This window comes from Suricata suricatta, chromosome 15 (assembly GCF_006229205.1).
Source record: "Suricata suricatta isolate VVHF042 chromosome 15, meerkat_22Aug2017_6uvM2_HiC, whole genome shotgun sequence".
Classification (NCBI taxonomy): domain Eukaryota; kingdom Metazoa; phylum Chordata; class Mammalia; order Carnivora; family Herpestidae; genus Suricata; species Suricata suricatta.
The window spans coordinates 19,194,983-19,220,616 of NC_043714.1; the positions used below are offsets into that span (position 1 = coordinate 19,194,983).

Consider the following 25,634-nt stretch of genomic DNA (forward strand, 5'->3'; position numbering starts at 1 on the left):
GCAAAATGCTATGATTCCCTGATCAAATCAACATGCAGTAAGAAAATGTCTCCTGCCAAACACATCTAAGTAAAATGTCTCAATCCAGATTCTGTGCTTACACTTCAAGATGTATTGCTGTTAGCAAATCTGTCCCTCTGTCATATCTTCTGCTGGCAAGCACAAACAGGTAAAATTTTCTAACTCCCCTCCTGAGTGCAGAAGGTGGCTGCAGCAGATTTTATCGTTAGCGACTTTCAACTTTTTTCATCACCAAGGCAGTAGGGTTTAAAAGGGAATTAGACTAGATGATTTGTAAAGTTGTTCCTAGCTCTAATGTTTTCTGATGGTGGTTATATATACATATAATGCTGGTTCATTCTTAAACCAAGTCTGGAGAGGTAAAACAAGGACTCAGTAATGTTTTCGTTTTTACAAACTGAAGTGAAATTTACATTCAATGCAATAAACAGATCTTCAGAGTGAAGTTCAAGAGTTCTGACAAATGAAAGTACCTATGCAATCCGCGTTCCTATCAAGATGTAACACATGTTGATCTCCACTCAACATCCTGTGCCCATTCTCACGCAATCTCTTTCTCCTTATCCCCGTCAACCATCATCAATCTCATTTTCTATTATCAAAGATTAGTTTTGCTCTTTCTAAAACTTCAAATCAATGGAATCATACAAAAGTACTCTTTATGCTTCTTTCAGCAGTTTCTGAGACCCATCCGTGTTGCTGCATATATTAATAACTTGTCCCATTTTGGCACTAAGGATACTCCACAGTATGAATATGCCACAGTTTGTTTATCTACTTTCCTCTTTGTGGGGATTTGGGTTGTTTCCAGCTAGGGGCTGTGATAAAAAGACTTCTGAGAGGGTTCTGCAAGATTCCACCACCCCGGTGTACACTCCCTGCCTGACCCCGAGTGTACGCACGGTGGATCTCCACCCCAGCAATTAGGCTGCTGACCTAAGATAGGGAGGTTACTGAGGTGAGCCTGGCCTAAGCATAATCATAATGACTTCCCTCCAGCTGGCAGCAGCAGCAGCAGAAGTCAGAAATGGGGAGCACAGGGAGGATTTGATGTGCCACTGCTGACGTGAAGGCGGAGGGGGCCACATGTCAAGGAATGCAACTGAAAGTGGCACACAGGAAACACTCAGTGAGGAAACAGGACCTCGGTCCCCTAGCCACAAGATACTGAGTTTTGCCAATAAGAATGAGCTGAGAGTGGCTATGTCCCCCCACCCCCGTGCCTCCAGATGAGAACTCCTTCTTGCTGACACCTTCGTTTCAGCCCTGTGATAACCCTGAGCACAGAACCCAGCCACGCCATGCTGAGTTTCTGATCTATAGAATGGTGAGCTAATAAATGGGTGTAGTTTGTTTACAGTAATTTGTCACACAGAAGAAAACTAGTAGGGAGTTATTATGTACGAGCGGCTGCCAATACACACATACATGTCTTTTAACAGACATACAGTTTCATTTCTTATAGGTAAATACTTAGGATTGGAACTGCTAGCTCACAGATAAATATATTTTTATAAGAAATTGTCAAACTGTTTTCCAAAGCAGCTTTTTGCCACTTTACATTCCCACCAGCCATGCATGGAGCTCTGGGTGTCCACATCCTCAGCAGCATTTGGCATTGTCTGTCTTTTTAATTTTTAGCTAAAATCCTAAATCTGTTAGCAGCCTTCTCTACAGATGGGGCATAATCCTCATCCATCTCCTTCTCTGTAGGGTTTTTACAGCACTTACAGCTAATAATACCACAGTAAGTCTTGGCTTGTATTCTGTGCTTGTGTCTCACAGGGGCTGGGTTCATCCGCACGGCAGCACCAACACCACAGGGCAGGGATCTTTTCCTCTAAAGTCCTAGCATCAACGCTCCTAGCGCTGCTTCTAGAGATTATGGGGTCCAATTTCTGTGCTGACATTTCTTTTTCCTTATAAAGGTAATTATGTGACCAAATGAAAAAATACTTTTGAAGAGGGTCTCTTTACCAGGAGGAAAGAGTATGGCCCTGGAGTGACAGACACTTTAGTGTGAGTCCACATGCTACATATAGGACTTTCGGGCAAGTTGCTTAAACTCTGAGTCAGGTTCATATCTGTAAATGGGGGCAGGGGGCAGCAACACGATGCCTATCCGCAGACTCTGTGAATTATATGGAAAGCTACTAGCCCATTGCATGCCAGAGGAGGCAGTCAATCAATGGCAGCTATTACTAGCTCTTAGTTTGATTATGTTTAGCAAAAAGAAGAGGGAAACAAGGTCAGTTATAACTTTGAGTAAAGAAGAGAATACATAAAATGCTAAGAGTTGGGTCAGGTGCATGGGACCACGGGTGATTTTCATTGTAATTTCCAAACTGTTAGTAATGCTGATCTCGTTATTTTAAAATTATGGGGTTCCTGGGTGGCTCAGTTGGTTAAGCGTCCAGTTTCGGCTCAGGTCATCATCTCACAGTTGGTAGATTCAAGCCCTGCGTTGGGCTCTGCACTGACAACTCAGAGCCTGGAGCCTGCTTCAGATTCTGTGTCTCCTTCCCTCTCTGCCCCTCTCCCGCTTATAGTCTGCCTCTCTCTCTCAAAAATAAAGAAACATAAATAAAAAAAAGAAAAATTCAAAAAAATTGTGAAGTTATTTAACTACTTAAATTAGTTTTAAAATGTTGATAGCTTCTAACGCTGGGTAAAGGGTACACGGGGGCTTATAATTCTCAATTTCCATAATACAAACTTCCAAAAAGAAACTCAGTATGCTGTACCCCAAAATGGCAAATCTCTAATCAACAAAGCTGTCTTCATACACTATTATCACATATTTTATTTATTCATATGCTTAAAAATGAAAGAAACTCTGACGATGTCACATTTAACCAGTTGCCGAGTATGAACAAAGTCATCTATAATATTAATTCATAAACCCATTAGCACTGTAAGTCCCTATGTCAGAGTTTTAAATATGATACCATGGAATAATGTATTTGTTAAATAGGTTTTTATTGCAGTGAGGAATAAGATTCATAAACAGTAAGATAATAAAGTGGGGAACAAAGTAATGTCCATTTGAATTGGCTGTTTTCATTAAACACACAGAATTATAGGATGCCCGTAGAATTATATCCCTGGACCTCTGACCTCCTTTCCAATCAAGAGCTGAGTCCAGGGTAAAGGAAAGGCCTATCTGTGGATATGCTGGCCTGTGGCTATCATCCTACTAACATTAACTAAAGATTTCGATCTTTTGACACATAGGAAAATGAGCCTTCGAGAAGGCCCAACTGTGCTAAGCTAGCAGTGAGTGCTATTTTGTTGGGTTATTTCCAATAAAAGGCTTATGCAAACAGCAGTGCCTAAATGTCCATGATACTACTGCAGTCGATTATACCCACACAAAAGAGAGCTGAGGAGAAGGACGATAGAGCGCAATCACTCCTAATAGGACGCTGCCAAGTTCCCACTTCATGGAACGGAATAATATACAAATAGCATACTATCCTCCCATCTCAGCATTTGTACTTCATCCGAAGACTTCAGAGGCTTCAACTACTGAATCAGTCTTCCCGATTAGCACATATGTAAACCACTCTAAAGTAAGTTGCCTTTAATAGGTACATTTATTCTTTAAAGTCACTCAGGACCACCATGAGATTACAGTTAAAATTCTGAGATGATTTGTTAGCCAGAATTAATGAGAACCCTAGTGGCCTATCGGGGCTTATACCTTTTATATCGCCAGCTTCCAAAAACACCTAATGCTCAGGAAGCAGATCATGTATCTCAAGAATTTGATTCATTGATGAATCATTCCCTCTGAGACTGACACTACTCCTTAAAATGTTCTGACAGGATCAATGACCATTTAGAACTGTAAAATCTCGGGACTAAAAAGGATGTGAGAGCCATCCAGTCTTGGGGCTCTTGAAGTCCTCCATTTCAAATTCCCAAACTGGGGGAACAGTATAGTCTCCAGTAGACTTTTTCAGACATTTAACTTCGGAATCACTGACATACTGAGGGAGAAAACTTCCCAAACTCTTAAATGAAAGAGTCCACAAAAAGTAACCAAAGACTGAGCCTGGACCATACCGCCTCTTGAAAATGTTGGCGAGGACGGGGGTCACGGGGATGAAACAGGAGCAAGAACATCTCCTGGGAGTGTGATGGCTGACGGCCTCACAAACCGTGTCATCCTTAACCCCTGTGGACTAACCAGATCTGCTTTTGTGGCTCTGCTATTCTCTGGATCCTCTCTATATTAACTTCTCCCAAATAAAGCCAACACAACATGTCAATCACATACACAGAAGACTGGAAGATTGTGTTTCACTATTCTCGCAGTATCATAAAGGAATGTTACAAGGGTAAATGACAAGACTTTCATGTTTTTTTCTCGACAACTTGTTTTAACTAAGCTCTGACTAAAAAATTTTCATTTATTCACGCACTTGGCCATATAAACAAAACCATCAGAGTTAGACAGAAAGCTTCTCTTTGTAGAGATGCCATATTCTGAGGCAACTTAATTATTCATCTATCCCAAAGTTCCACAGGCACAAGAGGCACCTGTGACAGAAGGTGCCTGTATTGTTATGTCTGGAAGACTGCGTCTCTCACGGCAGATCGCTGTATCTCAGCGCCTCGAGCCAATTCTGACCCAACTTCAAGGATCACTGTGAATGCTTCTGAGGTGGATGATTTATTTCACCTTCCCCTCGCCCTGGTTCTTTCTCTTTCCGCCTTCTTATTCTCTCCTTCCTCTCAAAATATCATTAAGGTTATCTGTCTTTGTTTGGAAGAGGGTAATAATCATTGTGATCATAGTTGCAAGTACGGGGAAAAAGGGAAAATATCATTAGGGGAAGAAAGAAACCGTTCCTTACAGCCCAGAGGCCACGGCAATAATTTATATAAGAAAGGGAAAACATTTCTGATACCTGACTTGATGTCTTTCTCTTAACGGTTTTCCTGTTTTAGCTTTAATTAATTTCATCCAACAAATGTTTATTAAGTGTCAGTGTCATGTAAGGCTCTAAGTCAGGAGCTGGGAATACGAAAATGTACAGGACAGGCTCCCTGCCCTCAAGAGACCTATAATAAAGGAGGGCGAAAAAAGAAGTAAGTAAAACTTATAAAGTATGATCAAAAATGCCATCTCCAGGTCTGGACCGTTAGAGGAGCTAGGAGGGAGAATGCCTAACTTTAGAAAGGAAGGGCCAAGAAAGATTTCAGAGAACAGCAGTCTAAGCAAGCCTGTACCATGTGTGTGAGGAAGGGGAGAAATGGTGTATAAGCAGGGGAGCCTGAGAGCACAGGGCTCACTAGGACTCCAAGGAAATTTCCATGACCACAGTAAAAGGGTCCTAAAAAGAAAGTGGTGTAAACAAGACCAGAAAGATGGGCATGAACCGGGCTAGGATGAGTTTTGTCTGCAAAACTTAGGAGGCTGAAATTCATCCTGCAGGGAATGGTTCTGAGCAGCTGAATAACATGATCTGTTTTTAAAAAAAAATGAAGTTTACCACAGGTATGTAATTAAAGAAATGGTACCAGTTAGAGAGAATAGTTAGGAAATTGTAGCCAGTACTATCAGTAAGAAATAATGAGACTAGATATAAGCTAAGATACCTAACTCTTAAAACTCTAGTACAGCCCATAAACAAACACCCTCATACATATGGTCAAATGGTTTTGGACAAAAGTGCCAAGACCACTCAAAGGGGTCTTTACCATTTGTCTTTTCATCAAATGATGCTGGGAAAACTGGATATCTACATGCAAAAAATGATACTGGACTCTCAGCTTACATATACAAAAATTAACTCAGAGTAGACGAAAGACCTAAACATAAGAGCTCAAACTATGAAAGTCTTACAAGAAAGCACAGGGGGAAAGCTTTATGACACTGGATGTAGTAATGATTTCTTGTATATAACACCAAAAGCACACGTAACAAAACCAAAAAAATAGTTCAGTCAGACTTCATCAAAATTAAAAACATCCATGCATCAAATGATATTATCAACAGAATAAAAAGGCAACCTATGGAGTGGGAAAAAATATTTGCAAATCATATATTCGATAAGAGATCAATATCCAGTATATATAAATAACCCCAATAACACAAATAGATAATTTGACTTAAAAACTGGGCAAAGGACTTGAAGAGACACTTCTCCAAAGAAGACATACAAATGGCCAATAAACACATTAAAAAAAGAAGAAGAAAGAAAGCTCAACCTCATTAGTCATTAGGGAAATGCAAATCAAAACCACAAGATACCACTTCACATCTATCAGGATGGCTACTATTAAACAACTAGAAAACAAGTATTGGCAAGGATTTGGTGGAGAAATTGGAACCCTTGTGCATTGCTGGTGGCATATAAAATGATCCAGCCACTATGGAAAACTTTATGGAGAGCCCTAAAAAAATTAAACATAAAATTACTCTTCAAGTCCTTTGCCCAGTTTTTAAGTCAAATTATCTATTTGTGTTATTGGGGTTATTTATATATACTGGATATTGATCTCTTATCGAATATATGATTTGCAAATATTTTTTCCCACTCCACTGCCTTTTTATTCTGTTGATAATATCATTTGATGCATGGATGTTTTTAATTTTGATGAAGTCTGAGTAAACTATTTTTTTGGTTTTGTTACGTGTGCTTTTGGTGTTATATACAAGAAATCATTACTACATCCATTACTCTTCTGGGGCAATCCCACTTCTGGGTATGTGCCCAAAAAACTGAAAGCAGGGACCTGAATAACTATTTGTATGCCTACGCCCACTGCAGCATTATTCACAGTCGCTACAAGGTGGAAACAACCCAGTATCCAGGGACAAATGAATGGGTAAACGAAATATGGTATACACATCCAATGAAATCCTATTCAGCTATAAAAAGGGAGTAAATGTGGACACATGCTACAAGATGGACGAACCCTGAAGACCTGCTATGTGAAATTGGTAATGAAAGATCAGAACCTCTACATGAGCTCCCTACAACAGTCAAATTCATAGACTGCAAGCAGAATGGTGGTTGCCAGAGAATGACGGCGAGATGGAGGGGAGACAATGCTTCATAGGTATAGGCTTTCAACTGAGGAAGACAAAAAAGTTCTGAAGATGGATACTGATGATGGTTGTACACAATGTGAATGTACCTAATGCCACAGACCTGTACACTTCAAATAGTGAAAATGGTAATTTTGTTATGTGTATGCTACCACAATTTTCTAAAAAGGCTAATCTATCCATACTTTGGTTACAAAATGGAAAAAATGTCCTATTTGGAGCTTTGTTCACATTTCGACATTGTCATTATTGCCTAAATGCAAGAGTATTCTTTGCCAGCTGCCAAAAAAGACATGATTTACCTTGACTCATAAGAAGAAAACAATATAAAACAGAAGTAATACCCTCAGTCCTCAGTGGTCAGACCAAAATGATCTCTGGCCCCTAAGGAGGTGAGCCGAAGGACAACGTACACATGTGACTGCTCCTTTGGGAACGCACCGCCTGGTCTGTCCTATGGTGATGATAACGCCCACGTCTGGTGCAGCGGCCTGCTACGTGCCCGAGGTTTCAGGTGACTCATGTTAACTTATTAGCAGTCCCATCAGTAGAATTAACACCAAAATTTAGTGTTCTTTGCCAAAGTTACAAAAATGGAGATAAAACTGTGTTAACCAAGCAAGAGAACTTCAACAAAAAGGTTAGAAAACCATTTACGTATTTTAGAAGTGAAAGAACTAAGAGTAAGTTAGGTGTCTACAATCCTCCTTAAGCAAGCAACGAAAGAGCGCACATGCGTAACTGTATATGAACCTGGCTGATACACGATTCCACTGTTTCCATTTATTTCTATTCTGCTGTAGAATAAAGTGTTTGATATATACGAAATCAAAGACAAAAGCGCTGAAACATAAGATGAGACTTTGAGTCTCTGAAGACTGAACCCTAGCATGGAGCCCACGAAGTCTGGCAAACGCACAGCACACGCTCAGCTGCCCCTACTCCCAGTGCACAGCAGACACAGCTAAGTAATCACTTCTGAGCCTGTATGCGGCCTCTCAGTTCTTCTCAGCAGAGCACTCCAGGCAATCGCTACCATCGACAGGGGCTGGCACCAGAGGTGAAGACTGCTTGGCATCCCAACCCCAGGGTGAGAACAGGACAGACCTGGGGCGGCCGAGACTCACCGACGGGGAAGAGTCAGTAGAGCATCGGCCACGGGCGAGAGGGTATGGCGGCAGTGTGCCACGTGAATGGAAACGGAGCCTGCTGTTTGGAAGCAGCCATCTCTCTTATGAAGCCTGTTTCAGACACGAATAAGGACCCAGGCAGCTCACAGTGACATAATAAACTCTGTAATTCTTTGAGGACAGAGCTTCTATCTCTGATGGGACTGAAGAAGTGAGGGTACAAAGTGGAAATGTTCTTGGAATTCTGTTAGAGAAATGCTTTGCTAGTAAAGGAAAATCTTCCCCAGCAGGAGAGGAAAGGTTTCCAGATTGGCCAACTACTCACCACCTGTCCTTCCAATTTTGCTGCTTCCTCCTGAGTTCTACTCAATCCGCATCCGCCCCCCCCCCCCCCCCCCCCCCCCCCCCCCCCCCCCCCCCCCCCCCCCCCCCCCCCGCCAATTCCTGGAAACCAGCTGGCAGAACAGGGGGCAGAGAATGGAGGCAAATTTGCAAGTGACAAAAAAGTTTTTCAAAGATAAGATCTAAACCATCCTGCCATTGCTCCTGAGTGGATCTCAGTGAGAACTGGAGCCAAAGTGTTGCTCTTTTATTGTACGTGAAAGATTCAACACTACAGCTGTTATCTAGTCAGGTCAAACCATGAAGAGGTAGTTTTATTGGTTTTGATGTTTTATGATATCCCCCCAGACACATGGCCCATTTCATTATAAAGGGACCCCATTCTTTATAAGCAAGACATCCTACTTAGATGACATCAGGTTAAAACTATTTAATAGACTAAAGAGAGGGTACAAAAACCATAATGACACATTTAAAAAAATCAAGCACTTCTAGTGCTTAGCATGTGTCAAATACAGGTCTAATCTTTTTTTCTTAATGTTTATTTTTGAGAGAGAGAGAGAGAGAAGAGACATCGAGCAGGGGAGGTGCAGAGAGACAGAGTGACACAGAATCTGAAGCAGGCTCCAGGCTCCTAGCTGCCTGCACAGAGCCTAATGCAAGGCTCTAACTCATTCACTGTGAGATCATGACTTGAATCAAAGTTAGACGCTTAACTGACTGAGCCACCCTGACACTCCTGGTCTAAGCCTTTTATTGATATTCGTATCTATTTTCCCCACCACTATCCTCTGGGGGTAGGTACTTTTATTACTCCCAATTTACAGGAAACTGAGGTACAGGAAGGTCAAATGAAAGTCACAAGTAGAAGGGCCAGGAATTGCATTTGTGGAGTCCGGTTCCAGACTCTGTGTGCTTAACCGCGGCATTTACACACAAAAAGAATCAAGGCACACGTGCTCGATAACTGCCACGTATGCAGGGTGCACGACGCCAGGTACATGCTTTGCATGTAGCATCTCACCGGCTCCTCCAGGGACCACAGGGGGCTGGCTGAATCTTCCCCTTTTAGAGATGAAAAAAAACCTGAAATGTCAGTGAGGTGAAGTAACTTATTTAAGGTTATAAACAATAGAAAGATTGCAAAACGTGAGTTACTTATTGGGTGCCAACTATTTCCAGGCACTCTGACATGCATCACATCATTCATCCTCTCAACAACCCTATCACATAAGTACTAATTTATCCCCATTTTACAGCTAGGGAAAATGAGGCTTAGAGAAAGATCCGGTAGTTTAACAATTAGAGTCAGATTAGGAAGAACAAAAATCCTAACTCAGACCAATTGGGTTCCCAGTCCCTTGTTTTTCCCTGTTGGGATGCTGCTGTGAATAAAAGCTGATACATCAGCTGCCCTATGCACAGCATTGTTAGGGGCATGGAGACCATTCTGCTCCACTTGACGAGTTCACTGTATAAAGAGCAAGCAAGAACTGAGACACGAGTCACTGTAATTTCCATGCATCTATTCATCAACTATTCACTAAGGGCCTTCCTATGTGTGGGGGCACTGCGAATCCAGCAGTGAACCAGTCAGATACAAAATCCTGCCCTCTGACCTTCCGATCTAGAGGGGGCCATAAACAAGATATGGAAGTAAAACCTACAACAGGTAAGATGCTGGTTAAGTGCTACGGAGGAAAGGAGAATGCAGGGGGGTAGAAGAGAGGGTGCACTGTAACCATCTCAGACAGAGAGCCAGCGCCTCTCCGGCTCCTTGCTAGACTTGCCCCCTCCGGTCACTGTGATGGCCAAAGTGCCCCTCGCTTTTCTTCTAAATGTGTCATAGGATCACTGGCATTGCTGAGAACGACAAAGAAGTCCTATTTTCTCACCATTTCCTTCAAGCCTTGTGCAATTTGGCTTCTATCAACACATGTTTTTCAACACTGTCCCGTGGCTGCAGTGACGCTGCATAGTCAAGCTTCTAGTCCTCTCTCCCTCACCTGTGTTGGGTCCACTTCTCCCTGCCACCAAGTGAAAGAAAGAAAAGAAAGAAAGAAAAAGACAGAAGAGAAAGAAAAGAAAGGAAGGACAGAAAGAAGAAAGAAAAAAGCAAAACCCCAACTACAGGTATTACTTGAATAACATCCTTGCTTTTCCTCCCCCTGTAAAGCCACTCCCTGCAGATCTTAATCTGCTGATGCAGTTTCAATGATCTCATCTGTATACACGGGACTCATTTATACTTGCAGCCTTGTGATATCTGTCCCCTCTGCCCCAGTGCCCAGCTTTGGGCCGCTCACAGACATCTGTCCCTAGCTGTGTCTGAAACTGAGCTCGTCAGCCTTCTGAGAAGCCAACCCTTTCCCCGCATCCGCCACTTCACACGCTCTGGTGCCCACCAAGCTCTTCTAACTCTTGTTTCTTTCTCCATCTTCAAACCCAGTCAATGCCCAAGGTCTTTAGATTCTACGTCTGCAGCTTCTCTGTGAAATCAAATAGGAATCATGCATTCAGAAGCCTGGCAATATAACTAGTTTTCCCGGTCTGTTCACCAAATCTGTGGTCCCCTAGCTCTGCAGTCTCAGTTCTGGCCAAACAGGAATGTGCAGTGTTCTCAGGCTTGGCCTGGCACTTTCCTGTGGTCACCTTGTTCAATGCTCTTTCATTCCTTCCCTTCCATTTACCTGTCCGCTGCCACTCATGCCTATCTAAATCTACAGATCCTCTAAGGTTTGTCCTCCCAATGGCTTCCTCCTCATGAAATCTTCCTTAAACCCTTCATGCAAGAGAGACATTTCCCCGAAGTCTATGGCTGGCTCAGTGAGTAAAGCATGCGACTCTTGATCTTGGGCGTGTGACTTCAAGCCCCACATTGGGTATGGAGCCTACTTAAAAAAAAGAGAGAGAGAGACCTTTTCCCCCTTTCCCAATGCCTAGAAATCATTAAACTAATCTGAAAGAACCTTTCAGTCAGCCTATAAATATTTATTAATCATTTGCTATGTGTCAGGCAATATATCAGAAACTGAGGACACAAATGTAAAAACTACTACATTCTTTGTATATCATGACTATTACTTTCCACATACTTAGCATACCCTAAGTAAATGATAAAGTTGAAAGTGGACCAGCACTATAAGTTGTTTGATGTCATAGTCTGTGTATTACTCATCTGTATATTCTCTACAGCACTGATTAATGATATGTTGGTACATAATATAAACTTAAATTGTTATATTTGATGGTAAACCATAATACTTCTGTTATATTTCAGGATCACTGTTTTCTGAGACTCTTAAGGAATTTTCATACTAAAAATTAGCGATTACTAAAACACATGTGAAAGAAATTACTATTATTTGTAAAATGTCAGGGGCAGAAAATAATTGTTACATAGCAATTAGGTGCCTAAAAGTTTACTGTGATTTAAATATAAAACTAGAATTAGAATTTAGAATTTCAGACACTGATGCCCAAATTTCAGAGTCTGAAAACTATATCAAGCAATGGATAAGTAAAAATAAGACAACTTCAATAAAACCCTCATTCCTGTACCAACTTTTCCTATATGTTTTTGTGTTTTGTATTGAGGGGAGATGTCCCATTTCAAAGTCTCATGGCTGGTATTCACTACGCCGTATGTAAACGAGAAATTAAATGGACTAAATAAAGAACAAATTCTCTGCACTAGTTCCTGACTCAGGTGTGAAACACGAGACTTATTAGTCAGAAGGATAAGGCAAATATAAAGTGTGAAGAAAATCTGACTGAAGACACCTACTCTAACTCTTCCCTTCAGATTCAACACCTTTACCTAGGAGTCAGAGTTAGAGCCATAGTCCTCCTTAAAAAGATTAACTAAAATAAAAAGTCAAATAAAAGTTAATTACTCCAGTAGCTTAGATATTGTAAACATATGGTTATATGCTCAGAGAGTAGAAATAAATCTTGACATTTCAAAAATACTGTTTCTTGGCCCAAATTCTTCCAAATGAGGTTTAATTCAGTATCAACAGGGTAGAGTTTAGTGAGGTTAGGGGCCTGATTATGCTTGGTGGTGAAGTAGGCACTATACCCAATCACTTGCTTTAAAGAGAATAATGAAGAATAAGTCCAACAGTTTAAATTCAACTTTAAGTATTAAGTGTCATAAGCACAACTCAGCAGTAAACTTGGGACAGTTGGCTGGCTGGTGGTGGAGCATGTGACTTCTGATCTCACAACTGTGAGCTGAAGCCTCATGTTGGGTGTAGAGATTATTTAAAATTAAAATCTTACAAAAAATAAACAGTAAACTTAAGAAATTACTGAATAGTACATTAATATCTATCTCACTTTTAAGATGCTAAAACGCTACCAATTTGTTTTCCTTAAAAGCATCACCAATACCACTCATTTTGATAGGAAATCTATTCCTTAAAAAGAGGACCTTTAAATAAAGTTCCTAGTTTTAAAAAAATGATTAACAGCTGAAACTACTTGCCAAAAAAGATAAGAATCACTGTAATTATTGAAACATGAACTGGTGGATGAACAAAACAGACATTTTACCGGGAAAAGACACACTATCTGGGTTCCTAGGATAGGCTGTGATAAAGATAAAACAGCATATTATATGAAAGGGAAATCTTCAAAGTTAACCCCATCCCTTTATAATATGACAATATGCTTTAACGGAAGATGAAGAAATGACAAAATTGTATGCTTGCTCTAATTGAAAGGAAACAGTGGATATGGCAAATAGTGAATGTGATGGTAAAACACTGCAATAAAACTTGAGTCTTAGTTTAGTAAAACATATAAAGCTAAATAAAAATAAGCTGCAGTAGCTATAGAAGACATTATGAAATATTTATGGCAAAGAAATGAACAAGCACCTCACACCTCAATACCTTTTAAATATCAAAGCTTCAAATTAAAGTAATTTTAAGAACAGCTAATATTTATTGAGTGCTTACTTAGCAAGTGCTAAGCCTAGTGTTAAGCACTTTACATACATTATCTCATTTAATAACAACCCTACGAAGCACATATTTATATTATCCCTATTTCACTATGTCAGAGCTTGGATTCACACCCAGAATCTGACTTGGTTCTTTCACTACTACAGTAATATATATTGTATTAACATATATGTCTTTACATATACATTTCACATATGGTTCTTCGACCACACAGTATACATACTGTATTAACTTTCATGTAAATTTAATGACCAAGCACATACACAGATTAATATGTCTAATGCTCCTGTCATACAGGAGTACCATATGGATTACTCAAATCTCTGTATGTTAAAGTACTTTTACATGGAGAAGAGGGGAGAGGCACAGTAGGGTAACAGGTTCCAGACAAGGAAAACAGAAACCAGAGTTACCCTTATTGCGTTTCCTTAACTGGGATTGCGGTGGAGCGGTCCACAGGCATGGCCCATCTTGCCAAGCAAACCATGGTCTCTCAATACACTATTGATGCCACTTTAATTGGTTTACAGGCATACCTTGGAGATACAGGTTCCATTCTAGACCACAACAAAGTGATCACTGCAATAAAGTGAATCAAAGGAGATTTGTTTCCCGATGAATATAAAAGTTATGTTTACACTATACTACAGACTCTTAGTGCGCAACAGCATTATGTAAAGAAAAAATGGACAGACTTTCATTAAAAATACTTTATTTTCTGGGGCACCTGGGTGGCTCAGTCAGTAGAGCATCTGACTCTTGATGTCAGCTCAGGTCATGATCCCAGAGTTGCGGGATCCAGCCCTGCATCAGCTCCATGCTAACCGTGGCACCTCCTTAAGATTCTCTCTCCCTCTGCCCCTTTCCCTCACTCATGCTCTCTAAATAAATAAATAAATAAATATTTAAAAAATACTTTATTGCTAAAAAATGCTAAGCCATGCCTGAGTTTTCAGTGAGTAGTAATCTTTTTGCTGGTGAAGGATCTTGCCTTGATGTTGACGGCTGCTGACGGATCAGGGTGGGGTGCAACTTCTTAAAATAAAACAACAATGAATTCTGCTGCATCGATAGACTCTTCCTTTCACAAACTATTTCTCTCTAGCATGAGGTTCTGTTTGACAGCAACTGACCCATAGAATGTCTTTCAAACTTGGGGTCAATCCTCTCAAACGCTGCTACTGCTTTAGCAACAAAGTTTATGTATTATTCTAAATTGTTTACCATCAATGCAATGATTATTACAGCATCTTCACCATGAGTAGACTCCATCTCAAGAAACCACTTTCTTTGCTCATGCCTAAGATGTAACTCCTTATCTGCTCAAGTTTCATCATGAGATTGCAACAATTCAGTCACGTCTTCAGGCTCCACTTCTAATTCCAGTTCTTGCTAGAACTCGTTTCTACCACATCTGCAGTTATTTCTTCCACTGAAGTCTTGAACCCCTCAATGTCATCAATAAGAGTTGGAATCCACTTTTTCCACACTCCTGTTAATGTTGACATTCTGACCTCTTTCCATGAATCACACATTACTGTCATTCTAAGTGACATTAGAATAGTGAATCCTTTCCAGAAGGTTTTTAGTTTACTTTGTGCAGATGCATCAGAAGAATCACTACTTGGCAGCTACAGCCTTGTGAAATGTATCTCTTAAATAATAAGACTGTATAGTCAAAATTTCTCCTTAACCCATGGGCTGCAGGATGGACGGTGTGGTAGCAGACACAAAAACAACATTTTCTCCTGTTGCATCTCCATCGGAGCTTTTAGGTGACCAGGTACAGTTCAATGAGCTGTAATATTTCGAAAAAAATCTTTTTTCCTGAGCAGGAGGTCTCAACAGCGGGCTTAAAATACTCAGGAAACCACGTTACAAACAGATGTGCTGTCACTCAGGTTTTAGGATTCCATTTTTAGAACACAGGCAGAATAGATTTTAGCAGGATGTTGAAGAGCTCAGTCAATGAGCACTGGCATCAACTTAAAAGTCACCAGCTGCATTAATTCCTACCAAGAAAGGCAGTCTGTCCTCTGAATCAGTCTTCGAGCCAGGCACTGACGTCTCTCTAGCTATGCAAGTCCAAGGTGGCATCTTCTACTAGAAGGCTGCTCCACAACAACTGAAAGTCTGTTGTTTAGTGTAACCACCCTCATTAGCTATCTGAGCTGGACCTTCGGGATAACTTGCTGTAGTTTCCACATCACTTACTGCCCTGCCTTGCAATCTGATGTTATGGAGACAGCTTCTTCTATAATTCTCACCAACCAACCTCTGCTAGCTTCAAACTTTTCTTCTGCAGCTTCCTCACCTCCCTCAGCCTTCAAAGAAGTGAAGAGAGTGAGAGTCTTGCTCTGGATTACGCTCTGGCATAAAGGAATGTTGTGGCTGGTTTGATCTTCCATCCAGACCACTCAAACTTCCTCCGTATCAGCAATAAGGCTGCTCAGCTTTCTTACCATTCATGTGCTCGCTCGAGTAGCACTTTTAATTTCCTTCAAGAATTTTCCCTTGAATTCACAACTTGTCTGGCAAACTTAGTTTTCAGTCTATCTCAGCTTTCGATGTACCTTCCTCACTAACCTTAATCCTTTCTAGCTTTTGATTTAAAGGGAGAGATACGCAACTATTCTTTTCACTTGAACAATTAGAAGCCACTGTAGGGTTATTAACCAGCCTAATTTCAATACTGTTGTGCCGCAGGAAATAGGGAGGTCAGATGAAACGGAGAGGGACAGAGACAAGGGACCAATGGTCAGTGGAGCAGTCAGAACACACACAACTGTGTATCCATCAAGTCTGCTGCCTTATATTTGCAAACGACTTATCTGGTGTATCTAAAATATATAAAGAACTTATAAAACACCCCAAAAACGGATATGCCAGTTAAAAAAATGAACAGAAGACACGAATAGACATTTTTCCAAAGAAAAAAATATACATATATAAAAATATATATATATAATATATAAATATATATATATATTAAAATATATATATATATCTTATACAGATGGCCAACAGACACATGGAAAGATGCTCAACATCACTCATCATCAGGGAAATGAAAATCAAAACTGAATAAGACATCACTTCATACATCAGTCAGAATGGCTGAAATCAACAACACAAGAAACAACAGGTGTTTGCAAGGCTGCAGAGAAAGGGGAACCCTCTTGCATTGTTGGTTGGAATGCAGACTGGTGCAGCACTCTGGAAACCAGTACGGAGGTTCCTCCAAAAGTTAAAAATGTAACTTCCCTATGACCCAGCAATTGCACTAGGAAGTGTTTACCCAAAGAATACCAAAATACTAATTCAAAGGGATACATGCACCCTGATGTTTACAGCAGCATATCTGCAACAGCTAATTATAGAAGCAACTCAAATGTCCACTGATTAATGAAAGGATAAACAAGATGTGAAGCATGCACGAGCGCGTGCGTGTGCGCGTGCACACACACACACACACACACACACACACACACACACACAGTGGAATATTACTTAGCCATAAAAAAGAACAAAATCTTGCCATTTGCAATGAGATGGATGGAACTAGGGAGCGTAATCCTAAAATAAACATGTCAGAGAAAGACAAATACCAGATGATTTCAGTCACATGTAGAATTTAAGAAACAAAACAAATGAGCAAAGGGGGAAAGAGAGGGATGCAAATCAATAAACAAATTGTTTTTTTTAATATGTTTATTTTTGAGAGAGAGAGAGAGACAGAGAGAGACAGAGAAAGACAGAGAGAATCCCAAGCAGGGTCTGCACTGATGCAGAGCTCGATCCCATGACCATGAGATCATGGCCTCAGCCAAACTTGAGTTGGATGCTTAACCAACTGAACCACCCAGGTGCCCCAACAGACTCTAAGTATTGAGAACAAACTGATGATAAAATGAAGGGGGGTGGGTATGGGTATGGGTTAAAATGGTGCTGGAGATTAAAAAGTGCACTTGTTGTGATGAGCACTAAGTGCTGTATGGAAGTGTTGAATCATTTTATTGTACACCTGAAACTAACATTATATTATATGTTATCCTACATACCCTGTCTTATATGGGCACAGTTCACAGCACCCCAAAACAGCAGTAACATCAAAGATCACTGATAAGTATAACAAATATAAAAATAATAATTTTTAAAAGTGCAAAATACTTTGAGCATTACCAAAATTTGGCACAGAAACACAAAATGAGCAAATGCTGTTGGAAAAACGGAGCTGATAAATTTGATTGATACAGAGCTGCCACAAACCTTCAATTAGTAAAAATCCAATAAAGTGAACCACAATAAAGCAAGATATACCGGTATACAAGCATGGGGGGAAGGGAGGTTAGACAGGAGGCTGGTAGATACAAGAGCTATCTGGCTGCAAGGCAACTGATGGGAACTATGGGAGGAGGTTCGTAGAAGGGATGAGAAAGTGGTCTTAATTTCAGTCCTAATCCAAAAGAGACTGTAATTCTTTTAAGTAAGTGAAGTACTGAGCAAGCAGAATAATCATTCTCATGTATACGATATCATTTTTAGAAAAAGAAAAAGCCATGTTTAAGCATCTTATTTTTTTAAGTTTATTTATTTTATTTTAAGCAGTCTCTACGTTCAATGTGGGGCTTGAACTCACAACCCTGAGATCAAGAGTCATATACTCTTTGACTGAGCCAGCCAGGCACCTCTAAGCCTCTTATTTTTTATAGGACTATTTAAGGTAAGTTTATCATTTCTACCACAATTTTGGCATTTTCCTTGGTTCTACCAATCAAGAGTAAGTCAAATTCCTATTTCTGAATTGAGGCTGTCAACCATACTAGTCTGTCAAGGTTTAGTGATGGGTCTGCAATTACTACAATAACTTCTTAAAAATAATACAAAGATACATATGTTTACACAGAAATTAACTTGGAACTCTTCCACCTAAATCAAAAAATATTTATTTACCCTTTTAAATAGAATAAGACATAGTATACATTCCTTTATCTCAAGATAACTATGTTACTAAAACATATGTAAGTTGTTTTTCACATATCAAATACTATTTTCCTATTAAATCACATCATATTGGGAAAGTATGTGTCCATAAAAAAGAAAAATCACATTGAAGGGCTAAGTTAAGAATTGGAGAGGCCTGACCACATGCCTAAGAAGTGTATATTCCAACAGGGGTCTGCACGCCATCATCTGAGCCCACTGGTCATCTCTTCTAAAAATCAAGAGCAATGAAAACTGATCAGAGCACGGCAGAGGAACAGAGGCCCTGTGAGCTGACCCTTGTCCCTTTACTCCGAACAGCCAAAACTCATGCAGCAGCGCAGTCTGGACCCAAATTATGATAGTCTCCACGTCTCCTAACAGAGTCTATTGCTTAGGTTCAGGATTGTATAATCCAGATGTAGAGATTGTATTTAAAAATTTTTTTTTAAGTTTGTTTATTTACTTTTGAGAGAGAGAGAACGAACACAAGCTGGAGAGAAACAGAGAGAAAGAGGGAGACACAGAATGTGAAGCAGGCTCCAGGCTCCAAGCTGTCAGCATAAAGCTCGACATGGGACTTGAACCCACGGACCGTGAGATCATGACCTGAGCTGAAGTCAGCCGCAAAACCAACCAAGCCACCCAAGTGCCTGAGAGATTATATTTTAAAGTGCATTCTAAGAAAACTAAGACAAAATTAAAGCTATTTCATTGATATATAATATATAAGAGGCTAATTCTTTAACTGTCTTTCAAATGATATTAAGTACTAAAATAGCTGCAACACACACCGAAGGGTTTCCTTAGGTGCAACTAAACATTCAGACTCGCACACTTCTCATGAGCAGCCCATGGCCCCGGGGTCCAGAGAAGACCACAGGCAGGAAGGCGGGCCTGCCAGCAGGGAAGCATCCGGTGCCCCTCTGCTGTGGGAGGGCTGTGCTTCCCCCATACCGGGCATCCACTGAACTCAGGTCCACACTCGCTGCGTGGACTTGCCCCTTTGATGTTTCCTGCTCCACAGAAGCCAGTATCTCTTTTAACAAGTTCATAAGCAAAGCTTCCAGGGTCCCCATAATGCAAATGCTCGCTTATAAGGGTCACTGCCCCAGGGAAGGTCAGCGCTAGGCTCCCCCAGCAGGTATTTATATTTAGCCTATTCAAGATGTGGTTTTCCAACCAAGGGTCATTTTTACATACACAACGTCACCTAGAATCAAAGTTGATATATAGTCTTATCAGATTACCAAAGGAACAGACTTACAGAGTTAACTGAAGGTTCAAATACCACTGAAAGTGTCTGGAATGTATCAGTAACTATCAATCAATGTAGAATATATAACCCAATTGAAAATGGGCAAAATATAGTAACAGGCAACTCAGAGGAAAGAACCAAAATGGTCAATTTGGAACCTCAACAGAAACCTAAGAATGTATATTAAAACTAAACTGAAATATCATTTTATGCTCTTGGCACTGGCAGAAAGTAAATCTTCACACGTATCCTGCAATATGTGATTACCTGTAGGTAATACCCCACAGAACTCCAATACGTGCACAAGGTGACATGTACAAAAATATTTGCTCCTGGAATGCTTGTAACTGCAAAATATTAGAAACAACCTATATAGTCATCAAGAGGACAAGAGACAAACTGTGATATGTTCATGTAATGCATGGCTGACCCACAAATAGATCAGTATCTAAAAAAAATAATGATGTTCTAGAAAAAAGGCAAGTTGCAGAACAATATGGACAGTGTGGTACTATTTAATTAAGTTTTAAAACATAGAAAATAATACCAAACATTGTAAACAAATATACAAAAAGTAAAAGTAAAAAGCAAAAATAAAAGGCATGGGTACAACCAACAACAGATTCAGGATAGCAGTTACTTCTGAGAAAAGAAGAAAGAGAAAGCTATAAATAGTTCCAAAAAAAGGGTCAAAAAGTGTTATACTTTTAAATTGTTAAGAACAAACACTTAAAATCAAGAGAAAAAAAGAATGCCATCCCTTGGCAATTCTTGATCAGAACACACTATAAGACACTGGTTCTCAGAGAACTTTGAAACTTATTCACCATGCAATTCTACTTTTTTACAATGAATTTCTCTTTCCCAAGACAACCAGTAGCCAGGTTCAGACAGGCTGCCAGGCCCCTGGTACAGCTGGATGCTGTGCTCACTGTTCTAAACCAACACTCGCCCTCCCTCGTTCTCTCCCCTGGTTTCCTCCCCTTTACACACCCCCCCCCACCCCCCCATTCACTCAGTGTACCAAGAAGAGCAAGGCAACAAACAAAAAATGCCACTTTGGTAATGGCACTTATCAGATGCTAGAACTTAAATTTTTGAGGGCAGCCATTGCCTAGAGAATAAAAAGAGAACACTTTAACCCAGGCTTTACAGGCTCAAAACCTGGCTGGCTCAAAGCTGTATTTCCAATGGTACCCATTTACTATTCCTCTACACAAAAGCCAATGTTCTACTCAAAGCCCTGTCTGGGCTTTGCTCATTCCCTTCTCTTCCTCTTTGCTCAAGCTGTGTGTCTCCTATCTCAAATGCCATCACTCCAGCGTCACCTCTTTTCAGGTATCCAAATCTTAGTTGCCTTCTAAGGTTTTGCCCCAAGTCTTATCTCCCCCTATAAATTCCTCCCTAACCAACTGACTCTAGTGTGGACTCATTCATTCATTCCATTCATTCAAATATTTACTGGGAGGAAGCATAGTTCTGGGGTGACCCACAGAATCCCTTATGTATACAACACATGAATTAAAAACTGCCTTGGTCCATATGTACCCTTACGTTTACTGCAGCATTATTTACAACGGTCAAATTATAGAAGCAGCCAATGTCTATCAAGAAATAAATGGACAGAGAAGACACAGTATATATACACAATGGGTTTTTATCCAGCCATTAAAGAGGCCATCACCTTTGAATTTGCAACAGCATGGGTGGAGCTAGAAGGTATTATGCTAAATGAGATAAGTCAGAGAAAGACAAATACCATATGATTTCACTCATGAACAAAGAAAAAGAAGACAAACCAAGAAAGAGAATCTTAACTATTGAGAACAAACTGATGCCCACCAGAGAGGAGGTGAAGGGGAGTAAGAGTGACTTGTCCTGATGAGCCCCGAGTAATGCACAGAACTGCTGAATCCCTGTATTGTATAGTCAAAAGTAATATAACACTGTTATCATGGAATTAAAATAAAAAACTAAAAATTAAAAAAAATAAAAAGATAAAGTTAATCATCTTTAATCACTAAAACAAAAATCAAAACCAAAAAGCAAAACAAACAAAAATCTTGCCTTGGTGTTTCGGTTAATGTGTGTATCATCCTCACACACGTGTAAGCTTCTTAAAGGCAAGAGGTTCATTTTATCTCACAGAGCAACTAACATAGTACTTTGTAGTGGTCAGGGTTCAATAAATATTCTCTGGTTTAATAAATTTTGAAATGTAAGGTTATACTGTCTATTTTTTTCTCAAAAATAAAATGCTTATACTTGGAGATTTAAACACTTACGATGTTTTCTTGTGATGTACATATCTACACAACAAGAACAATGGACTTGGAGTCAGAAAGTCTCTGATCTTAGGCTCTACTACTCACTATCTCTGGCCATATAATTCTCTCTCATTAATCTCCATAAAATGAAAATATTCACACCTACCTGAGAAGATTTTTTGAAAAATAAGTAAATGAAGAAAAGGCCTATGTAATTATGCTACAAGAGTATCTACCACTCAGTTCACTAGTCCAATAGGTATTTACTACGTTACTCTCAACAGAGGCTAGTATCTACACTTCCTAAAAGGAGAGCTCATAATGATCCATTCTCTCTCTACTAGGTGATATACACGGTATCTTTGAAAGAAAAGAAGACCTACCGAAATGCCAATTGAGTATAATTGAAATATTTTAATTTCATATTAAATTAAGCTCTTGTGGGCATAAAATTCTTATCTAAAATGTCTTGGGGCGCCTGGGTGGCTCAGTCGGTTAAGCCTCTGACTTCAGCTCAGGTCATGATCTCACAGTTCCTGGGTTCGAGCCCTGCATCGGGCTCTGTGCTGACAGCTAGCTCAGAGCCTGGAGCCTGCTTCAGATTCTGTGTCTCCCTCTCTCTCTGACCCTCCCCTGCTCACGCTCTCTCTCACTCTCTCAGAAATAAATAAACATTAAAAAAGTTAAAAAAATAAAATGTCTTTACCATTCTATTTATTACATAAAGTACTGATAGCAGGTATTTATGCCCTGCTAAATCATCAGTGAAATCGGTGTTTGAAGGAGAAAAAGGAAATTACAAAATTGCTCATCAGAATAAATATGATCTCAATAAAGTTTACTTCCTTTGACATAAAATCATTTTAATCAGACTTCCTGTTTGAAGTAGGATACATGGGAATCCACTAAGAATTGGCTGCCTGACTCCTCCTTTTTAAGACTCATTAATCTGTTATAAATCCCTACTGCTGGCTACAGTTGTCCTTATGAGAAGCAGCTGTTCCTGAAATCAATTTCTACAATGTGGAGTCTGCCCTTGTGACCTTCAGTTGAAACCCTTTCTTTTAGCCATTATTTGCTCCCTGTCCTCACTTTCTTAGTATACCAGGCCCATCTCTCCCGTTCAGCAGTGCCGCAGATCTGTCGTAGTCCCTACATTTCAGTGACTTGGGAAGTACATGGACACTCACCCCTGAAAACTAATTTCCAGTAGATCATCTAGCCTATGCCATACCCTCTACATTTTTTTTAATACCCTCTCAATTTAAGGATACTCAACCTGGCCATTTTCACATGATGCGATAATTAACAGAAATTTGCACATTTACCGTTCAGTTCGTAGGCAAAAGCTGATGTCAGTCATAGTTTAACTATCTTTTTTCCTGTATCTTTTCTCCTTAGGTCATAGTTTCTATACCACAATGCAAAATTTAGGTAGCTACTACATAATATTTAAAATTATTGGCTCTCATGACAGACGAGTTGAAATCCTGGCTCCATTGGTTACTAGAGGTGTTACCTTAGAACGATCATTTTCCTTCCTCGTGCCTGCATCAGGTTTCTCTTCTCTGAAAGAGGAGTCATCAGCACCCACCACAGTCTCGTAAAAGGGCAGTAGTAAATAAGTATAAGTAAAACACAATAGCCACCTGGTACAAATTCTGTACTTTTAATAGAAAGTAACACGAGTTACAGGAAGAATGAGCTGTAAGTGTAGTTTCAGTGCTTAAACAGTAAGCTTGAGCAGGTATCTTTCTGGTGAATAGGCCCTTTCAAACTTAAAAAATTATAAATACATTTTTAGCTATCTACTCAGCCTATCTGTAAGGACAAACATCTATAATTTGATTCCCATCAAGTTTATTATGTTTATAAGGCCAAATGTTCACTAGAAAAAAAATGTGCCAAATAGGGAAAAGTAAAGAAAGAAGAGAAATACCCATACTTCCACCATCTAAAGATACTATTTAACATCACAGTGTATTTACTTTGAGTTTTTTTTAACAAAACGTAATTTTAAAAAGCTCAATTGTATAAATTCAGTCCTACCATTTCCACCTAACAGCATTGCAAGAGTATTTTTCCTTATCATTTTAGGCTTTGATAATATGATTTTTAATAGTACCATAATATTTCACATTGAACTCATACATTTTAAGCCAAAGTGGACAGGACTTTCTCTTTTTTAATTAATTAATTTTTCAATTTACATCCAAGTTAGTTAGCAAATAGTGCAACAATGATTTCAGGAGAAGATTCCTGGTCAAATCCTGGTTTAATGCCCCTCACCCATTTAGCCCATCCCCCTCCCACAACCCCTCCAGCACCCCTCTGTTCTCTATATTTAAGAGCCTCTTATGTTTTGTCCCCTCCCTGTTTTCATATTATTTTTGCTTCCCTTCCCTTATGTTTATCTGTTTTATATCTTAAATTCCTCATGTAAGTGAAATCATAGGATATTTGTCTTTCTCTAATTAATTTTGCTTAATATAATACCCTCCAGTTCCATCCACATAGTTGCAAATGGCAAGATTTCATTCTTTTTGATTGCCGAGTAATACTCCATTGTACGTATATACCGCATTGTCTTTATCCATTCATCCATTGATGGACATTTGAGTTCTTTCCATACTTTGGCTGCCATAAACACTGGGGTGCATGTGCCCCTCTGAAACAGCACACCTGGATCTGGACAGGACTTTCTCACAGCAACTGCAAGCATACCACGGATTCTCACCGTAACACGTAAGTACCCTAGCCACAACAAGGGTAATCAGGATCTACGTTCTCGGGTGTCCTAAGTACTTTCTATAGTACAAACACTGCATCATTCTAATGTTTAGTACAGCCAAAAACAACAATTGCAGCCCCAAACTAACACATTCAGAAAGAGTAAAAAAGTAAAGTTGTGGTTTTAACTCAAATACTAATTTTCATTAAGAGTATTTCCAATTTTTCACTAGGAAAAAGAAATCAATTACCACTTCTCAATATACAAGACACACACATTTATATTCTGATTCAAAACACGTCAACCTAAATTCATCCACACACACACACAAAAACTTATAGATGGGCCTATGTCAAAACTTTAATTTTCAATCTAATAGTCTTAAGGGTAACTTATCAGAGAGGTTTTAAAAATACATCTACGCATATTCACTGAAATCCCAATTACTGATCTTACCAGAATCTACGCATACCACACGTTGATTAGCTAACACCAAACAGTGAAAATGTTTAGTTTGCAGAAACAATTAGGGGAAGCTACGTGGTTTGTTAGCAGGACCCAGGGAGCTGGGGAGGTGAGAACCTGGACGCCTGTCCCAGCACAGCCCCCTAAGCGCCTACGCAACCGCCAGAAAATCATCTGTGATCTTTAGGCCTTAGTTTTTAAAAACTGATGTTTAAAAAATGATTACTGGGTCCTCTTCCAGCTCTAAAATAAGGATGCTAAGAAATAAAGATGATTACGGTACCGTGAACTGACACGCGAAACACTCAGGACAGATGATTCTTACCGATGGAAATCATACTCCCAATACCAGTTCAGTCTTTTTAGCCACCCTTCCTCCCGAGCCCCTCTTCATAACCACACTA

The 25,634-nt window shown here is 39.8% G+C and overlaps 1 protein-coding gene and 1 pseudogene across 8 annotated transcripts in view; both read right to left on the reverse strand.

Annotated features, from left to right (window-relative positions):
- NCOA2 (nuclear receptor coactivator 2) overlaps window positions 1-25,634 on the reverse strand; it is a 278,300-nt gene that overhangs the window by 137,024 nt on the left and 115,642 nt on the right. The window lies entirely within an intron of this gene.
- LOC115278791 lies at window positions 14,460-19,588 on the reverse strand (annotated as a pseudogene).